This window comes from Sus scrofa, chromosome 4 (genome assembly GCF_054392235.1).
Source record: "Sus scrofa isolate SSC_HxYL_T2T_F1_AM1 chromosome 4, Sscrofa_HxYL_maternal_Yorkshire_Landrace_v2.0, whole genome shotgun sequence".
Taxonomy (NCBI): Eukaryota; Metazoa; Chordata; class Mammalia; order Artiodactyla; family Suidae; genus Sus; species Sus scrofa.
Genome location: NC_139386.1, coordinates 84929154 through 84946588, shown reverse-complemented (window position 1 = coordinate 84946588; position 17435 = coordinate 84929154). Strand labels below are relative to the sequence as shown.

Genomic DNA, 17435 nt, shown 5'->3' with positions numbered 1-17435 from the left:
ACCACGAAACTTTTTTTTATTTTCATTCATTTTGCCAAGTCACTTATTTAATAGCTACCTAAAGTTTAAAACTAGGCATTTACTCAAAATTCTCCATCTGATAAGGTGACTAAATGCTGTCAAAGCTTTCCCAGGTGATATTTGCCCAAAGAAACAGTACTAGTCCATCCCACCCAGTTAAATCAATTTTTTTCCTTTAAACTTTGACCTTTATAACTGATGGTTTCTAAGTTATATGTTTAGCAAGTATAAAAGAACCTCTCTTCAACGATCTGCCGGAGCAGGCTGGCATCAACTGTTGAGAGTTGAGGGTACACGTCTCTTAACTCCACATTTTCATGTTTACACAATGGGAATCAATAAATCAAAGTGGGTGTTGGCTTTTTTTCTTTTTTCTTTCTTTCTGACCAGCAAATCATAGCCTCTGGTTTAAAATAATCAGTCTTGGTGAAATTCCAGAGTTAAGAGTGTCAACATCTTTTACAATGCAGCTTATTTCAAAAGCAGGTGTCTGAAGACACCCTGATTTAAATACATAAAAGAAATACAGTGCAAAAAAAGTGTGTTTCTACATATAATATTCCTTTTTTTGTGAGCTAGCTTTCTGTCCTGGTTTAAAATTTTGAGCATAAATCTTTTCATATGAAAAAGAATAACTATTGTTGTACTGTGGTTTGATGATTCCACATACTAAATTAACTTGGAAATATTGGTACATGATGTAAGTCCTCTTAGAAATTCAGAATGTTTTATTCAAAGAAGTTTAAATGCAGAATGGTTTATTTTGCTCTGGAAATTTTACAAAGGTGTTTTGCCAAAAGCATTAAATATTTGATTCTACTTGTTAAGATTTGCAGGAACTGCTTTAAATTTATTACAAAAAATAATAGCAACAGCAACACATTTTCCCCTTTCATTAAGGTAGTGAAAAAAAAAAAGAACTTTAAGAGCTTTTCCATAAAAATGCTCTAAAATATTCCATTAAAATTAAAAGGCAACTGCCACTTCACACGTGGTCAGACTTAACTATTCAAAGTTATTTTAAGTCTGTCAGTCCCTGAAGACCAAACTACCTGAGAGTCCAGCTGTGTTCAAAGACCTCTAGAACTCAGTCTCCAGAGATGGATAGGGCTGATACAAAGGGTTATTAGATTACAGAAGGGAAGAATAATCCAGAGTGCAATATTTAATATCCTATTCTCTCTAAATCCTCACTTGATTATAGGTTTCTTATTGATAACAGTCATTCTGCAATGATTAGGGAGATTCCATAATAGAACATGGAGCTTGGAACAAATGCCCAATTCCCATACTGACAGCACGTGACCTCATGTTAGCAGCAGTGAACTGAGAATGTTAATAGCAAGTGATCTTCCAGGGTTGTGGGAAATAGTAACATTTTGGTCAAAATCTTATGTTCTCATGATTATAAAAAAGTATTTTTAAAAGGATACATTATATGCATATTTGTCATTAAATATTATACTCCTTCTGGTATGGTTCTCTTTGCTTAGTTTTGTTTTATAGTAACACTTCTGCATTGTAAATATAGTTCTAATATTAGTTGCCACAGAGATATGCAGTTTCATGCATGAATAACTTATTAATATATTTCTTAGGGTGGTCCATTATACACATGCTTAATTAGCCCTAGAATCAGACTGTTAAATTCTTGTTTAAGTGTCCAAATATCAAGAAATGAGTACACTATATTTTTTAGGAATTTATTATTGACTTTTGTATTTAAACCTTAAAAATCCTTATTAAGGTCTCCCAGAAGCCCAACAAACTCTGATATAACTTACTTTTACTTTAGTACCAGGTGCTGATATCTTTGGAATTTTACTTTTGGTATAAAAGAGAGTTATCCGGGAAAAAAAAAAAAAAAAAGTGAACCAATGACTATAAGATTTTTTCAAATAATGGACACAAAAGATACTGTAACTAAATTAAAAGGCCAAAGACTTGCCAAAAAGTCTATTTCTGAACCAGTGTTACAGGATACAGGGGTGGGAGTGTTTTTGTTTGGTTTGCTAGTTTGTTTAGAGTTAAGTGAAAAGTACAGGGTTTGAAGTCACACATATACAGGGTACCATTCTGACTTTTCCATTGCCTGACCATTGAGGAAATCATTCAACTTGAAGTGACTTCAATTTCATCAGATTTCCTTTCAGATTTAAAAAATGAGAAAACAAAGATGATAAACAATATTTCAATGATCTGATTTATACAAGTATGGCATAAATACTGAAAAAAGATAGAACAATAGTAACTTTCAGGTTAGGCCATTGCCTTCCTCAAAATATCCCTATTAAGAACTTCTCAGCCTCTGCTTTAGAATATCATTGTTAAGTAGGGCTACCATGTCATTTCAGGTGAAGGATTTCAACTTTGCACATACACTCACTACTTGCTGGCAGGCCACGGGCTTTTCTTCCACCTGAATCAAGGAAAGGGCAATTTCTAGTCTACTCACCTATGCATTTATGGTGAGCTCAACTCTATTTGTTGGAAAGCTGCCATTCATTTAGGAGAGCCTGAGGGATATTGGGTGGCTGTTATCTTTCTCTTGCTCTCTCCCACTGCACCAAATGCTCTGGCAAGGTCACTGCACCTGGACACTGCATTCCCTACAGAGCACTTTATTACTAAAATTGTGTAAAACTTAGACAAAGTTCAGAGAAGAGCTGAAATATTTAGTATTTAAATATTTTAAATACTAAAATATTTAAGTGACGAAGGGGACCCATTTTAAAGAACTCAGAAATGTTTGGTTAAGCGGTAATTGCGCTAAAAAAGGTGTGGTGGCTCTGGCATTAAGTTTGAATTCCAAACCACACTTGGCAAAAAGACTTCCTTTCAGGCCTCTAAATTCAGAAATGCTCTGAAGAAGGGGCAGAATCTCCCTCTTGCTTGGCTCTCCAACCACTGCACACATTCCTTGGGTGGTATTCCCATGCAAGTGTAGTGACCTCTACAAACAAGCACAGAAGGAAACACTACCAAAGCAGAGAGCTCATTAAAGAAGTCTGAAAGATGCTTAAAGGGTTCTTTTAGGGAATCATGAAGAACAAGCCTGGGTTGTGAAGGGCCAGTCCTTCCATCCCTGTTAAGCACCTACTCACGCCCCACTGCCAATCTCTGCTTAATGGGTGGTACCATTAAATAAGAGCTGCTGACCCAGTCCAACTGTGCAAGTCTGCCTATATGTACTGCTTAGAATATTGATTCCTTTAAGAATGACAGTTCCAGGTAAATCTAACATGATCTGGAAATAAGGGCTTGCTCACATTTTTCTGCATGCTCTGGCTAGAAGCCCTCATCCACAAAGCACAGTACCAACTTTTGAAGGTCACTGGAATCTAATGTTCACAGACCATGGGATGGGTGATGCAACAACGTGAGTCAGTGTTGTTAAGGAACTGCAGAGGCCAGAAGAGCTATATCGTTTCAATCAAATAGATGTTATGGGCTGGGGGATTAAGATGGTGGAATAGAAGGACTGAAGCTTAACTTCTCTCCTAAAAACAACAAAATTTACAACCAAAGGCTGCGCAATCTTCACTCAAATGGACCGGAAACCTTAAAAAAGATATCCTACTCCAGGAGATAGGGAGGAGGCCACATCAAGAGGTAAGAGGGGTGATTATGTGATATAAGCAACCCCATACCTCCCGGATGGGAAGTCCCACAGACTGGAAAGTAACTGGTTCACAGAGACTCACCTACAGGAGTGAGAGTTTTGAGCCCCATATCAAACCCTCATGTGTGGGGATCTGCAACTGGGAGAAAGAGCCCCCAGAGCATCTGGCATTGAAGGCCAGTGTGGCTTGTGTGCAAGAGCTCCACAGCAGTGGCGGAAATGGGGACCCCATTCTTAAAAGGCACACACACTTTCACGTGCACTGGGTCCCAGGGGGAAGCAAAGTTTCCAAAGGAATCTGGATCAGACCTGACTGCAATTCTTGGAGGACCTCCTGGAAAAACAGGGGTGAATGGGTCTTGTTGTGGGGGAAGGACGTTGTAAGCAAAGCTCTCGGGAATATTCCTCAATGTGCCTTTCTCTGGAGGTGGCCATTTTGGGAAAATCTGGCTCCACCCATTATTGCTGAGAAGCCCCCAGCCAAACAACAATCCAGGTGGTATCACAGCCCTGCCCATCAGTAAACAGGCTGCCTAAAGACCACACAGGCACACAGACGCCTCTAATCTCACCCAGAGACAAAGCCCCACCCACCAGAGGGATAGGAATCAGCTCCACCTAACACTGGGCAGGCATCAATCCCTCCCATCAGGAAGCCTACAGCAAGCCCCCATACAAACTTCAGCCACAAGGGGGGCAGATGCCAGAGGTAAGAGATGCTACAACTCTATCGTCTGCAGAAAGTTCACAACGCCAAAAACCTATAAAAATGAAAAGACAGAGAACTATAACTAAGAGGAGAGAAAAAGAAAAAAACTCAGAAAAACAGCTAAGTGATCAGGAGATTCTCAGCCTCCAGGAAAAAGACTTTAGACTGTTGATGCTGAAGATGATGCAAGACATTTGAAATAAACTGGAGGCAAAGACGAATAATTTACAGGAAACACTGAGCAAAGAGACACAAGATATAAAACTTAAACAAGAAGAGATGCAAAATACAGTAACTTAAATAAAAATTCATCAGAAGCAGCCAACAGCAGAATATAGGAGGCAGAAGAACAAATAAGCAAGGTGGAGGACATACTAGTGGAAATCACCAATGCAGAACAGAAAAGAGAAAAAAGATTGAAAAACAATGAAGAGAGTCTCAGAGAACTCTGGGACCATGTTAAACGCACCAACATCCATGTTATATGGGTGCCAGAAGGACAAGAGAGAAAGAAAGGGACAGAAAAAATATTCAAAGAGATAACAGCCAAAAACTTCCCTAACATGGGAAAGGAACTACTCACTCAAATCCAGGAAGCCCAACAAGTACTATATAAAATAAACCCAAGGAGGCACACCCCAAGACACATTACTCAAATTGACCAAAATTAAAGGCAATGAGAAAATATTGAAAGCTGCTAGGAAAGGAGTTCCATCGTGGTGCAGTGGTTAACGAATCTGACTAGGAACCATGAGGTTGCAGGTTCGATACCTGACCTTGCTCAGTGGGTTAAGGATCCAGTGTTGCTGTGGCTCTGGTGTCGGCCAGCGGCTAAAGCTCCAACTGGACCCGTAGCCTGGGAAACTCCATATGCTGTGGAAGTGGCCCTAAAAAAGGCAAAAAAAAAAAAAAAAAAAAAAAAAAGCAGCTAGGGAAAAGAAACAAATAATATACAACAGAACCCCAATAAGCTTATCAGTAGATTTTCCAGCAGAAACTATGCAGGCCAGAAGGGAGTGGCATAATATACTTAACAGGATGAAAGGAAAAAAACCTCCAGCCAAGATTACTTTACCCAGCAAGGCTCTCATTCAGATTTGAAGGAGAAATCAAAAGCTTCACAGATAAGCAAAAGCTAAGAGAATTCAGCAACACTAAGCCAACTTTACAACAAACACTAAGGGAACTTCTCTAGGCAGAAAAGAAAAGGCCACAACCAGAACAAAAATACCACAAATGACAAGGCTCACCAGTAAGGGTATATATACAGTAAAGATAGGAAATAATCCACACACAACTATGCCACCGAAATCAGAAATTGTGAGAAGAGGAGGATACAAATGCAGGACAATGGAGATGCCCTTGCAACTAAGAGACCAACAACTTAAAACAATCTCATATAGACTCTTATATTAAAATTTCAGAATAACTGCAAACAAAAAATCTACAATTGATACACGAATAAGACAAATCAACTCAAATACAACACTAAAGATAGTCATCAAACCACAAGAGGAGAGAACAAGAGAAGAAGGGAAGAAAAAGAGCATCAAAAACAAATCCAAACAATTAATAAAATGGCAATATGAACATACATATCAATAATTACCTTAAATGTTAATGGACTAAACGCCCAAACCAAAAGACACAGACTGGCTGAATGGATACAAAAACAAGACCTATATATATGCTGTCTTCAAAAGACCCATTTCACTTCAGGGACACATACAAATTGAAAGTGAGAGGATGAAAGAAAATATTCCATGGAAACGGGAATCAAAAGAAAGCTGGAGTAGCAATACTCATAACAGACAAACTAGACTTTAAAATGAAGAATATTTTAAGGGACAAGGAAGGTCACTACCTAACGATCAAAATATCAATCCAAGAAGAAGCAGATAGAACAATTTTATTTTATTTATTTATTTTGTCTATTTGCCTTCCTGGGGCCACTGCCGTGGCATATGGAGGTTCCCAGGCTAGGGGTCTAATCAGAGATGTAGCCACCAGCCTCGGCCAGAGCCACAGCAACATGGGATCTGAGCTGTGTCTGCAAAATACACCACAGCTCAAGGCAATGCCGGATCCTTAACCCCCTGAGCAAGGCCAGGTATCGAATCCTCAACCTCATGGTTCCCAGTTGGATCCATTAATCCTGCACCATGACGGGAACTACAGAAGATATAACAATTTTAAATATCTACACACCCAACACAGGTTCACCATAATATATAAGGCAACTGCTAACAACCTTAAAAGGACAAATCAACAATAACACAATCATAGTGGGGGACTTTAACACCCCACTTACAGCAATGGACAGATCATCCAGACAGATCATCAATAAGGAAACACAGGCCCAGAATGAAGCATTAGACCAGACGGACTTAATAGATATTTATAGGACATTCCATCCAAAAGCAACAGAATACACATTCTTCTCAAGTGCACATGGAACATTCTCTAAGATTGATCACATCCTGGGCTATAAATCAAACCTAAGTAACTTTAAGAAAATTGAAATCATATCAAGCATCTTTTCTGACCACAATGCTACATATTGGAAATCAAAAAAAAAAAAAACTACAAAAAGCACAAACACATAAAGACTAAACAACAAGCTACTAAACAACCAATGGATCACTGAAGAAATTAAAAAATACCTAGAAGCAAATGACAACAAAGCTACAACACTCCAAAACCTATGGGATACAGCAAAAGCCATTCTAAGAGGAAAGTTTATAGCAATACAAGCCCACCTCAGGAAACAAGGAAAAGCTCAGATAAACAAGATAACTTTATATCTAAAGCAGCTAGAGAGAGAACAGACAAGAACTAAAGGTAGTAGAAGGAAAGAAATCATAAAGATCAGAGCAGAAATCAATGAAACAGAAACAAAGAAAACCATAGAAAAGATCAATGAAACGAAAAGTTGATTCTTTGAAAAGATCAATGAAATTGATATACCCTTAGCCAGACTTATCAAGAAAAAAAGAGAGAAGACTCAAATCAATAAAATTAGATATGAAAAAGGAGAAGTAACAACAGACATCACAGAAATACAAAGGATCATAAGGAACTAGTATATACAACTGTACACCAATAAAACAGAAAACCTAGAAGAAATGGACAAATTCTTAGAAAGGTGCAATCTTCCAAGACTAAACCAAGATGAAATAGAAAAGCTGAATGGACCAACCACAAGTACTGAAATTAAAACAGTGATTAAAAAACTTCCAACAAACAAAAGTCCAGGACCAGATGGCTTCACAGGCGAATTCTACCAAACATTTAGAGAAGAGCTACCAAACATTTAGAGAAGAGCTAACACCTATCCTTCTGAAACTATTCCAAAAAATTGCAGAGGAAGGAACACTCCCAAACTCAGGCTATGAGGCCACCATCACCCTGATACCAAAACCAAACAAAAAATCCACACGAAAAGAAAACTACAGGCCAATATCACTGATTAAACATCGATGCAAAAATCTTCTACAAAATACTAGCAAACCGCATCCAACAATACACTACAAGGATTGTACATCATGATCAAGTGGGATTTATCCCAGGAATGCAAGGATTCTTCAATATCTGCGTATCAATCAGTGTGAGACACCATATTAACAAACTGAAGAAAAAGCCTCTGACAAAATCCAACACCCATTTCTGATAAAAACCCTTCAGAAAGTGGGCAGAGAGGGAACCTATCTCAATATAATAAAGGCCATTTATGACAAACCCAGAGCTAATATCATTCTCAATGGTGAAAAGCTGAAAGAATTCCCACTGAGATCAGGAATGAGACAAGGATGTCTGCTCTTCCCACTACTATTCAACATAGTTTTGAAAGTCCTAGCCACAGCAATCAGAGAAGTAAAAGAAATAAAAGGAAACCATATTGGAAAGAGATAAGTAAAACTATCACTATTTGTAGATGACATGATACTATACCTACAGAATCCTAAAGACTCTACCAGAAAACTGTTAGACTTCATCAATGAATTTGGCAAAGTCTCAGGATACAAAATTAACACACAGACATTGATGGCACTTCTACATACTAACAATGAAAGATCAGAAAGAGAAATTAGGAAAGCAATCCCATTTACCATCATATCCAAAAGAATAAAATACCTAGGAGTAAACCTACCTAAAAAGACAAAAGACCTGTACTCTGAAAACTATAAGACAATGATGAAAGAAATCAAAGATGACACAAATAGATGAAAAGACATACCATGCTCTTGGATTGGAAGAGTCAATATTATCAAAATGACTATACTACCCAAGGCAATCTACAGATTAAATTCATCCCTATGAAATTACCAAGGACATTTTTCACAGACCTCGAACAAAATATTTTAAAGTTTGTTTGGAAGCACAAAAGACCCAGAATAGCCAGACATCCTGAAAATGAAAAATGGGGTTGGAGGAATCAGGCTCCCTGACTTCAGACTATACTGCAAATCAACTGTCTTCAAAACCATATGGTACTGGCACAAAGACAGAAATATAGATCAGTGGAATAGGATAGAAAGTCCAGAATTAAACCCACACACCTACAGCCAACTAATCTATGACAAAGGAGGCAAGAATATACAATGGAGAAAAGACAGCCTGTTTCAATAAGTGGTGCTGGGAAGACTGGACAGCTACATGGAAAAGAATGAAATTAGAACACTCCCTAACACCATACACAAAAATAAAATCAAAATGGATTAAAGACCTAGATATAAGACCAGATACTATAAAACTCTTATAAGAAAACATAGGCCAAACACTCTCCAACATAAATGAGAGCAACATCTCAGATCCACCTCTTAGAGTAATGACAGTAAAAACAAAAATAAACAAATAGGACTTAATTAAACTTAAGAGTTTCTGCACAGCAAAGGAAACCCTAAACAAAATGAAAAGGCAACCCACGGAATGGAAGAAAATATCTGCAAATGAATCAATTGACAAGGGATTAATCTCCAAAATTTATAAACACCTCCTACTACTCAATACCAAAACATCAAACAACCCCATCAAAAAATGGGCAGAAGATCTAAACATACAATTCTCCAAAGAAGACATACAGATGGCCAAAAAACACATGAAAAGATGTTCAGCATCACTCATTATTAGAGAAATGCAAATCAAAACCATGATAAGGTATCACCTTACACCAGTCAGAATGGCCATCATCAAAAAGTCTACAAACAGTAAGTGCTGGAGAGGGTGTGGAGAAAAAAGAACTCTATTACACTGTTGGTGGGATTGTAAATTGGTGCAACCACTGTGGAAAACAGTATGGAGATTCCTCAGAAAACTGAAAACAGAATTACCATTTGATCCAGCAATCCCACTCCTGGGCATCTACCCAGAGAAAACCATGACTCAAAAAGACACATGTACTCCGATGTTCACTGCAGCACTATTTGCAATAGCCAAGACATGGAAACAACCTATATGTCTATCAACAGAGGAGTAGATCAAGAAGATGTGGTACATATACACAATGGAGTATTACTCAGCAATTAAAAGGAACAAAATACTGGCATTTTTAGCAACATGGATGGACCTAGAAATTATCATGCTAAGTAAGTGAAGTCAGTCAGACAACGAGACACCAACATCAAATGCTATCACTGACGTGGAATCTGAAAAAAGGACACAATGAACTTCTTTGCAGAACAGACACTGACTCACAGACTTTAAAAAACTTATGGTTTCCAAAGGAGACAGTTTGGGGGGTTGGGGATGTGCTGGGGGTGTGGGATGGAAATCCTATAAAAATTCAATTGTGATGAACATTGTACACCTATAAATGTAATAAATTCATTGGGTAATAATAATAAAAAAAAGATTGACAGTTTCCACTTGGCCAAGGAGGAAACTCTAAGAACACCTGCAACAGTTAAGGAGGTTGAAAGAGATAATTCATCCACAGAAGCATTTCTCAAAATGCCTTCCAGGTAATGGTGCTATGTGTTACACATATTAAAAGACAAAAAGAGTTAAAAACTGAAATAAGCAAAGTTAAACTGTGTGGGTTTATGTGATGTGTTTGTCAACAGCAACACTTCTCAGAGCCACTAATATGCCAGAATCTACTGTCTCTCACTAAGAGGGGTACTATTTCCTAAATTCAATTGAGCATGGAATGTTTTATTCCTTAAGTACAGGTTCTTGTATTTACAGTCATTTCCATAAGGCCATTTATAATGCCACACTCCATAAATGAACAATGAAATGTATCAACCAGCCCAGTTTACAACACAAATCTTAAATCCCAATCCACTCCTTTTTCCACCATTCTGGAATTCTAGTTACACTTACATGAACTTTTCATCCTATATAAATGAAATGAAACTTGTTTAGAAGCACATTGACCACCTGAAGCTACTGAAGTTCAGGCTTAGGGGCCTTCCACTTGATTGAGGCTTTCAGGTCCCCGAAAATAAGTTTGCATTGATAACACTATATTCTTTTCTTCTTAAGGAAGCCCCACAAAACTGTATAATCTTTATACCCTGCAAAATTTGCTGTTACCCTATAAGATTGAAAACAGCTCAAGAGGTTTTCACCAAATATATACATTGTGATTGAGAGGTGAACTTAAATTATCGATGATATGACAGACTAAAATTCACTTTAGATTACTCTCAGGTCACCTTTGAGAGAGAGAGTATTCATCTTCCTGTATAGCTAAAATATAGATCCGAATAAGAACTAAAAGTAGATTCATTCCTTCTATGCTTCATAAGTACAGTGGCTTCAACCATCTCACTTTTTAGAACTCCTTTTAGGACATTTATCACATCTACTATTCTTTTTTTTTTTTTTTAATAAACACCTTACCCAATAGTCCTGCTTCCACTCTCCACACTTATCAATATTTTAAGACCATGAAGAGCCCACTTTGAAAGAGTCTGCTCTCTAGTTTGATATCATGCCTTCAAAATCAAGCCCTATTATTTAATCCAAAACAAAAGCACTTTATTATAGAATATTAAATCAGTACCACTCATAGAGTGACCTTGGTAATTCATGTCTCCCATGATTGACAAACCAATGTTTAAGCTTTGACTATTGATCCTCAAAGCTTTGAAAATTTCTTCCAGGCTATTCATAATTTAACAAGATATTCTAACAACCACACACAGAAATCACGATCCAACGCTTCGTGTCTTAGATCAAATCAAGGCTTTACTCTCTCATTTTAAAGTAAACTTACAGCTAAAATTACAAAACTAGGACTGAGCATAAAGGCCAAACATTTTACCTTACTCTGTTTCCTTCCCAGTATCTTCCTGGGTTGGTGACTATGAAAATATGCTAAGCCCAAAATAACTGTTTTGCACTGCCAGGTTAGCCTCAGTCATTTCCAAGCCAAATGGGACTTCACAGACCTTTATAAGTCACAGTGTTTGTAAATATCCAATAAAATTACTTCATTCAGTCAATTATTTCTGGAGAAAGCTGGCAGAATTACATAGTAATTAAACTGAAGACTAAACAGGGGAGCTATTTGCCCAGAAGTTCCAGTTAATACTTTAATGCATTTTCATCTCTTAAAAATGTTTGAAATACTAGTGTAATGAAAAGGAATTGACTCTTCATTGAGAAACATATTTAAAATATTCCAGTGAAAGAGTTCCCATTGTGGCTCAGCAATAATGAACCCAACTAGTATCCACAAGGATGCAGGTTCGATTCTCTGGCCTCACTCAGTGGGTTAAGAATCTGGCATTGCCATGAACTGTAGTGTAGGTCGCAGACTGGGCTCAGATCTGGCATTGCTGCTGCTGTGGTATAGGCTGGCAGCTACAGCTCTGATTTGACCCCTAGCCAGGGAACTTCTATATGTCACAGGTACGGCCCTAAAAAGGCAAAAAAAAAAAAAAACAGTGAAAATAGCATATAAAAAAAGGAAAGAGAAATTTGGTCTTCTAGTATTATCTTGGAGTCAGTATGATTTCCTACATTAAGAGGAATTCTGAAATCCAATTACAACTGTATTCAAATGTAGATGGAAAAGACATCCTAAAGCCAGGACATCATGCAGTCAAGACTCAATTGCCTTGGTGTAGGTATTCACTTCATAGTGAATACGCTGTCTGCAACATATTGTTGCCCTCTAATCTCCTGGTTCCTCCAATTGGCCACCAGCATACCCTGATTCATCCGTCCATCCATTTTATTGATTGAGCCGCCATCTAAGGCACTGTTCTAGTTACTTGCAATGTAGCCATAAACAAAAATATTTTCTCACTTACCTCTCCTAACTAGCACCCCAAAAGATAAAATTCACATCTTGTATAAAATCAAAGATTATGCAGCATGCAAAGAAGCTGGAAAATATGAATTATAATGAAGAAAAGAATTAATCAACTGAAACTGACTCAGAACACAGATCTTAGAACCATCAGATATGGACATTAATATTTTCATTACTGTATTTCATTTCTTTAAAAAGTTAAGGACAGACACTAAACTATAAAAACATCTGAATAAAACATCCATACATGAAAACTACAATGTCTGTGATAAAAAAAAAAACACACTCAATGGGATAAATAGAAGGTTAGACACTGGAGAAGAAAATACTAGTGAACTTTAAGACACAGCAACATAAACTATACAAAATGAGACAAAAGGAAGGAAAAAACATGTTAAAAATGAAAAAGAGCATCAGTAAGTGTCTAACAAATGTGTAATGGAAATCCCAAAAGAAGAGAGAGGGAAGACATAAAATATATTTGAAGACATAATGGCCAGAAAATGTTCAAATATTATGAAAACTATAAACCCACACATCCAAGAATTTCAAATAGCCTCCATGCACAGGAAATACCAAGAAATCTACACCATGGAACGTTATATTCAAATTGCTCAAAAACAGTAATAAACTAAAAATCTCCAAAGCTAACAGAGAAAAAAAGATACATTATATATCAGGAAACAAAGATGAAGATGATAGCTTTCTCATCAGAAACAATGCAAACTAGAAGCCATGGAGCAGCATCTGGACAGTACTGAAAGAAAAAGTCTAGCTAGAATTTTATGGCATAAAGTATTAAAATATAAAAATATAAAATTCTTAGTGAAATATCTTTCAATGACAAAATATTTAAATGAGTCACTGGTATGAAATGTACAGTGTGAAGATTATAATCAACTACTATGTAATTTCTTTGGTATGGTGACATATAACTAGACTTATTGTGATCATTTTGAAATGAAAGAAATATCAAATCACTATGTTGTGTAATAAGAATAAACACAGTGTTACAGGTCAATTATACTTTAAAAACAAATAAACAAACTCACAGAAAAAGACAGGATTTGTGCTTACCAGAGGCAGGAGGTGGGGGGGAAGGAGAACTGGATGAAGACAATCAAAAGGTACAAATTTCCAGTTATAATATACATAAGTACTAGGGATGTAATGCAAATGATAAATATTATTAACACTGCTGCATGTTATATATGAAAATTGTTGAGAGTAAAGCCTGAGAGTTCTCATCACAAGCAAAAAATTTTTTCTATTTCTTAAATTTTGTATCTATATGAGATGATGGATGTTCACTAAACTTATTAAGATAAACATTTCATGATATATGAAATCAAATCATTAGGCTCTACACCTTAAACTTATATAGTGCTATATGTCAATTATATAGTACTTTATCCTTTTTTATTACTGAATAGTATTCCATCACATGGATATAACAATTTGGTTATCCAGTCATCAAGCAATAGACATTGGGATTGTTGCCAGTATTTTGCCTAATATGAATAAAACTTTTTTGCACATTCAAGCACAAAAAAAAGACAAGAAAATCTTTTATATATATATGAAAGCTGAATTCATCAACAGCAGACCTGTACGATAAGGAATGTTAAAAGAAGCCTCTTAGGAAGAAGGAAAATTATACCTGATGGAAAAATGGATCTGCATACAGAATGAAGAACACAGAAATTTGTATCTATATGGGCATATATATAAGACTTTCATACTTAGATCTTTTTTTTTTTTTTCTTTATGGCTGCACCCACAGCATATGGAAGCTCTCTGGCTAGGGGTCAAATCGAAAACTATAGCTGCTGGCTACGCCACAGCCACAGCAACTCAGGTACAACTCAGGTTCCAAGCTGTACCTGAGACCTACACCACAGTTCACAGCAATGCCAGATCCTTAACCCACTGAGCAAGGCCAGGGATCAAACTCATGTCCTCATGGATACTAGTCGGGTCTGTTACTGCTGAGCCATGAAGGAACTCCACTTAAATCTTTTAAAAAGCAACTGTTTAAATGAAAATAACAATGCATTGTGAGGTTTATAGCACATATAAGTTAAATGCATGAAAACAATAACATAAAAGCCAGCACTGAAATAGAATATATATTTGTAGTTTCTTATACTATATGCAAAGTGGTATATTACCTGAAGGTCAACTGTGATAAGTTAATGATGTATATTATGATGTTAAAGCAACCACTGAAATAACAAAACAGAATTATACCTAATAAGTTACCAAAGGAAAAATAATCATTTTTTTAATTTAATACAAAAAAAAGATAGATCTCAAATTGACAACTTAACCCAACACCTAAATGAATTAGAAAAAGAAGAAAAAACAAAACCTAAAGTCAGCAGAAGGAAGGAAATCATAAAGATAAAGGAGGAAATCAATAAAATAGAGACTAAAAAAAATGGAAGAAATCATTAGGAAGATGTGGTGTATATACACAATAGAATACTACTCAGCCTTAAAGAACGAAATAATGCCATTTGCAGCAATATGGATGGAACTACAGACTCTCATTCTGAGTGAAGTAAGTCAGAAAGAGAACGACAAATACCATATGTTATCACTTATATCTGGAATCTAATCAAAGGCACAAATGAACCTTTCCACAGAAAAGAAAATCATGCACTTGCAGAACAGACTTGTTGTTGCCAAGGAGAAGGGTGAGGGAGAGGGGTGGTTGGGGAGCTTGGGGTTAACAGATACAAACTATTGCCTTTGGAATGGATTAGCAATGAGATCCTGCTGTGTAGCACTGGGAACTCTGTCTAGTCACTTATGATGGAACATGATAATGTGCAAAAATAGAATGTGTGCAGGTATGTGTAACTGGGTCACCATGCTGTACAGTAGAAAAAAAAATTGTATTGGGGAAATAACTATTGAAAAATAAAATATCAGTAATTACTTAAAAAAAAAAAAGATGGGGAAAGGGAACAAACAACAGATGAAACAAAGTGAAATCAAAGACTAGAATGTTTTAGTTTAAGGTTTAAGGCTTAGCTTAGAGGTTTAAGACCTAAACATAACAATCATATTAAATGTAAATGATATAAACACACAAATTAAAAAGCAGAGATTGTTATATTGGATAGAAAAGCAAGAACAAAGTTGCCTAAAAGAAAGGTACAAGTAGATTAAAAGAAAAAAAAAAGATATACCATGCTAACAATGCTAACAGTATTCAAAAGAAAATTAGGATGACATATTAACATCAGACTAAGTAGATTTAAGACAAATATTATCAGGCAAAGGAGGACAAATTTTATAATAATCTCCTTTTTAAAATATTTTAAGGTGTTTTAAAATACCTTAATTTTTATATCTATTAAGATTATTGATAATTCTTAAAATCCATCTAGATTGAGCTAAAAAAAGTGTGTATATAAAATTTAACATACGTCATACAAGTGGTTCATTTTTATTAGATGGAACTAGATGGCTGATGCCTGAAAATGGAGAACTGAATTAACTATCAGACTAGTACTGATCCCCATCTATTATTTCGGAGCTAGATAATCTTAATTTTTTTTTTTTAGTTTAAGTTCAAAAACTGGATGAAGCTGTCTCCTTCCAATCCTTTTGGATGACATTTTAACTTTTAAATGCTAGGGAAAATGAGTCCACATTTAAAATGAAGTGTTTGTGGACACCTATATTTCAAAAATCCTTTTAGAGTATAAAAGCTTAAAAGTTACAAAGAGAATTCCAAACATCCCATCTTCTAATCACCTATTTAAGTCTCAAATACTCATTACAAATCGTTTCTTAGTAAGTATTTTATTTTTAGCCTACTCCTTTATTCTGTTTTAAAATATTGGCACACTAAAGCCAAATGCCACCCATGGGATTTTTAAATGTAAGCCAAAATAACTGTGTTTTAAAATGCAAAACAGTGAGAAGAGAAACCTGAAAAATTAAATAAGTGGTTTCTTTTAAATCATCCTGACTATATGTACTTTAACAACGCTCGCATTTTTAAATCTCTGAAATATTGCTTAAAATGAGAAATTGATAGGTCTTACTAGTACATTGCAATCGGGATTCCAAGCGGGAGAAGCCTAAGAAATGTTTTCCCATCCCCCAGTAGCGACATTTTACATTGTCTTCTCTGAACGGAAAAACAGACAAAAGACCACTTTTAACGAAAGAAATTTTGACATCCCTTAGGAGAGAGATTACAGATTATCGATAATGATTCACAAAACATCAAAGAACCAACACCCAATTAACAGAAACCGGGAGACGCTACAGCCTGCGGGACAACTAGCTATGCTGTCAAACGTGTCTGTTCCTTTTCCACTATTAAGCCCCATCCTCTGAAATCATTCTCTCTAATTAGATAATAAATCTGAGTGTGCTTGAGTCGACCTGCAGATGCTTTCAGTGCAGTCTTGTGAGAAACCTCTGCAGGCCCGAAGTACAAACATCCAAGACCACCAGGTAGAAGGCTCCGCCCCAGTAAATTTACGGAGAGCCCCGCTTGACAGTTAAGTCCTCCGACTCGTAGCCTCTTCTTCACTGCCTGTTTATTTCCACCCTTATTCCTACCGCTATTTCCCTCTATATCTTGAAGAGATAATTTACAACGAACATAGGAGATAGGGGGAAAGAGCAGAGCCAGGTCAGTGGAAAAGTATGTCAGTGAGGCCAAGATTTCCTTAGGTAGTTTATCTGGCATTGCCGGAGACAGCCGGGAAGGGAGCCGGGCCTTGAGGCAGGGAAGGGGGGCTTTGTGCCCAGAGCTCAATGCGCTGATTGGTTGGTCAGCTGCAGGCCGG

At 36.5% G+C, this 17435-nt stretch overlaps 1 long non-coding RNA gene across 3 annotated transcripts in view; it reads right to left on the bottom strand.

Moving 5' to 3' along the window:
- LOC146403906 (uncharacterized) overlaps positions 1-17117 on the bottom strand; it is a 62283-nt gene extending 45166 nt beyond the window's left edge. The window contains exons 1-4 of one of the 3 annotated variants that reach the window (XR_014843885.1): positions 17026-17117; positions 14790-14843; positions 13696-13777; positions 12617-12691 (exon numbers count right to left, since the gene is read on the bottom strand). This is a non-coding gene — a long non-coding RNA (uncharacterized LOC146403906). The remainder of the gene's footprint in view (positions 1-12616; positions 12692-13695; positions 13778-14789; positions 14844-17025) is intronic. The other 2 variants (XR_014843883.1, XR_014843884.1) reach the window with 2 other exon arrangements.
- Between the last annotated feature and the right edge of the window lie 318 nt (positions 17118-17435).